The sequence below is a fragment of the Palaemon carinicauda genome, chromosome 17, assembly GCF_036898095.1.
Source record: "Palaemon carinicauda isolate YSFRI2023 chromosome 17, ASM3689809v2, whole genome shotgun sequence".
Taxonomy (NCBI): Eukaryota; Metazoa; Arthropoda; class Malacostraca; order Decapoda; family Palaemonidae; genus Palaemon; species Palaemon carinicauda.
Window position 1 is genome coordinate 50952318 of NC_090741.1, and position 5000 is coordinate 50957317.

Below are 5000 nucleotides of genomic sequence, written 5' to 3' on the forward strand. Positions count from 1 at the left end.
ACAAAATGTATAACTTTTTCACCCCTAGCCTTCTGTAGTTTGTTTCAACCGTCAGTAAGAATTTGATCATCTTTTATCGGTTTGAATAAAATTTGTAAAACAGTACACTGTTAAAAACTTCACGTAAAAGAATTGGTTAAATCCTGGAGTAAAAGTTGCCAAGCATTTACCGTTTTAAAACGGATATATTGACGTAAAGGAGTGATATTACGGTCACCAAACCTTATAAGATGATAAAGTAGGATAAAAAATTACGGTCGCCTATGTTTTACTGAAATAAGGCTGAGAGCAGTTAAGTTTTTTTACGGAGAATTTCCGATTAAAAATACGTTTTTTAAGTGCATTTTATATTAAGCATCCACCCACAGCTGCTCTCTCTCTCTCTCTCTCTCTCTCTCTCTCCTCTCTCTCTCTCTCTCTCTCTCTCTCTCTCTCTCTCTCTCGATGTCAGCAGACGAAGATATGAAGTGTAAACGTCTTATAGATTCACTTTATTTGTATGAAAAGCTGCCTCCATAATTTATTATTCCAGATACAACAATGACTTGAATTCACGTTCTGCTTTTCCTTATCACTTCGTATTGTTTTCAGATATTTCCTAACTACTTTGATATCTTTTTTACTGTGCTGTTTACTCTGTTAAGAGTTCTTTCAGCGTTCGCCTTTTGCTTTACAATACAGGGTTAAAACTTGTCTATCAGTAATGATAATAAAAAGAATAATAATACCTGTACCAGTCACGTTCCTCTTTATAGTAAAGGGTTATATCTTGGCTATCAATAATAATAAAAAAGAAAAAACAACAATCATTGTATCAGTCGCAATACTCTATGATAAATGGTTAAATCTTGGCTATCAATTATAATAAGAACAATAATACTTGTACCAGTTGCATTCGTCTTTACAATAAATGGTTAAATCTTGGCTATCAATTATGATAAGAACAATAATACTTGTACCAGTCCTATTCCCCCTTATAATAAATGGTTAAATCTTGGCTATCAATTATGATAAGAACAATAATACCAGTTGCATTCTTTCTTTTAATAAATGGTTAAACCTTGGCTATCAATAATGATATAAAAAATAACAATGATTGTACCAGTCGTATTCCTCTTTATGGTAAACGGTTAAATCTTGGCTATCAATTATGATAACAAAAAGGTAAATAACAATGCTAAGACTTTCCTCTGTCACTCTTATCGAGATTCCAGAGTTTTCCCAAACCTTTTAAGCTGAAGAATACCATCTTGTTCTTTGCATAACTCTGAGAGCAGCAGTGAGGAGCGAAGTGAGCCCAACATTTAGGGGGGTTCTTGGAGCTTGGGGGGCGTGGAGGGGGGGGGGGGGGGGAGGGTAGCTAGGAACTTTGTAGAAATATATACAATCATATTAACAATTTGAAGTTGCCTACAAAAAAAAAATAGCATTTTCATTACTTGAAAATTAGAATTACCAGCAATTAGCCCAACATTTTGGGGGGTTCTTGGAGCTTTGGGGGGGTGGGGTTGGGTGGGTGAGGGGGGGGGTTAGCGAGGAAATTTGTAGAAATATATACAATCATAGGAACAATTTGAAGTTGCCTACGAAAAAAAAATAGCATTTTCATTACTTGAAAATTAGAATTGCCAAGAATTAAACATTGTGTGATATACACAGGAAAAATAAAATAAGACCAGTACAGTGGCAACGTGTTTGCCTAGCCTTCACATGGCAGCAGATCGATCCCAGCCTGGGACCATGAGTTTAAGCTGTTTACTGCGATGGACACTGCTGTGGTAGGGCACCACAGTGGGGCGTTGAGCTGGCTACGGCTGACGCTCTAGTGAGCATCTCATTCTGACGGAACTGGAACTAAAACCAGGTACCTTTAACCTTTTATTTTTTTTTTTAACTAGAAGTATAAGAAACATTACTTTCCAAATTAATACTTACGTTTCAATCTTGTGAATTATCAAGTCTATTAGTTTGTTGATTTAGTGAGAACTACGATCATGCTGAACTGCACTAACTAGTTTTTCCAAGTTTACTTCAGCAGTGTTTGCCAAAACAAATGGCAAGAGTTTTCGAGATGGTCTTTGCTGAGTGCAGTAGCTCATCTCTTCTCTTTCATATTATTCATGAAAGAAACTGCAGACTTGCAAACATAGGGAGATACAAATACACACACACTTTTGAAGCTTCAGCATGAATGACAGGGCATCTCATTGTATCCAGTTTTCCTGGAATTTTAACAACACGAGTTTTTAAGCAAAATGGCATGCTGAGAGAATACATTTTTAATTTTTTAATTTTTTTTCATCAAAGTAACTTGATATCGAACATAATTAAAATATATCTATAAACATCCATATTTTTGAAACCACTTCTCAAATTCCTGACTGATTATCATGGTGGTTCTTATATACACTGGGCAATTAATATACTGACCAATAACAGAGAGAGAGAGAGAGAGGAGAGAGAGAGAGAGAGAGAGAGAGAGAGAGAGAGAGAGAGAGAGAGAGCACCTGCCAGACCAGGGTACCAGTTTGGGAATGCCTGCTCTAAAACGATTTTCTTTGAACTGTTATGGATATTTTAAATGACTAAAATCTCTCAAATGTTCATTTAATAGCTTATTTTGATATGGCTATGGATATAAATCCATTCAAAAATATTTACAGAATACCAGATAGGTTTAAATTTCAGGGCGTACTTATTGCAAAGGGAAAGACATAATACATAAGTATTTCCATGCAATACCCATGAGCTAAAGCAACTGTTGATAAGTATGATATATATATATATATATATGGCATCTAAAATATTTGAGTTTTCTAATCCTCGAATGAGAGAGAGAGAGAGAGAGAGAGAGAGAGAGAGAGAGGAGAGAGAGAGAGAGAGAGAAGAGAGAGAGAGAGAGAGAGAGAGGAGAGAGAGAGAGAGAGAGAGAGAGAGAGGTTTAATAGATTTGTGTTTCCTTTAGATGAATGTGTGTGTTGTTCCTTAGAATAATAATAATAATGATAATAATAATAATAATAATAATAATAATAATAATAATAATAATAATAATAATAATAATAATAATAATAATAATAATTAATCTAATGGTAATGCAAATAAAAGGAAATTAATATATATATCAATAACAATATCAGAGCTAATAATGATTTTAAGATTATTGATGACAATGAAATAAAAATGAGGAAATATGTGATTACATTGATATAAAAAATTCACCGAGAATTTCGATGGACCAGGAAATGAAAAACTCATCAATTGTTGATACAAACTTTTATTATTCAATTCTGATAAAGCACAGTGACCAATTATCGAATGTACCGCACAATAAAAACGGTGCATTTTAAATTAACCGTATTTCAATTATATATATTATATATATATATATATATATATATATATATATATATATCTATATATATACATAGATATATATACATATATATATTTGTATATATATATATATATATATATATATATATATACATATATGTATATATATATAAATAAATAAATATATATATGTACATTTTATATATATATATATATATATATTATATATATATATATATATATATATATATATATAAATATATATATATATATATATATATATATAAATATATATAAATATATATATATATATATATATATATATATATATATATATATTATATATATATATATGTATATATATACATACATACAGTACATATCTATTTTTTGGTATATTATAAAATTCAAAAATGCAACATTATTAGTAATTATCCCTAAGTTGCATTAATCGAGATTTTTCTGATGTCTTTTGTCACAGTAAAAAATATAAGGAGATATTGTTAGCGCATCGTTGGAAAATCTAACAAACACTTTTTAATATATATTTATAATATTTCTGATTAGCTGTACACATATACATTACTGTTCCATGAATACATGTATATGCACACAGATATTTACACACTCACACAGGCACACATACACTCATATGATTCTTTTATGTTTATATATATATATATATATATATATATATATATATATATATGTATATATATATATATATATATATATATATATATATATATATATATATATATATATATATATATATATATATATATATATACATATATATATACATGTGTATATATATAGTGCATGTATTGCATTTACATACGTATATGTAAATATGCAATATATGTATGTAAATATACATACATGCATGTATACATACACACATATATACACACATATATACATATATATATATACATATTTTATACATATACATATATATACATATATATGTTTGTATGTATATTATATCATATATATATATATATATATAACAGTATATATATATATATATATATATATATATATATATATATATATATATATAAACATATATATAGCAAGAACAATCGTTAACCTTACTAGACATTTTTAGTTTTAATTAGAATATTTATTATCTAATACGATCGGAATTTTTAAGTCTAGCATTGACTAGTATCTGTTTGTTTTACTGTAATTCATTGCCTCCTTGAATGCATATACGTTATACGTATATATTTACTTAAGTGTGAGAAATTATGGTCAAATTGAATTTTTATGTGTATATATATATATATATATATATATATATATATATATATATATAATATATATATATATATAATATATATATATATATATATACATACATACATACTTACATACATACATACATACATACATACATACATACATACATATATATATATATATATATATATATATATATATATACTAATATGTATATGTATATTATATATATATATATATATATATATTATATATATATATATATATATATTATATATGTGTGTGTGTGTGTGTGTGTGTGTGTGTGTGTCTTGAATTTGAAACATTCAACAATAACCACTCTAATTTTACAAATTCAAACTTTACTTAATGTTTATTCTTAATAAACTCTGTATCATACCTTTTTTGCTTTTCCA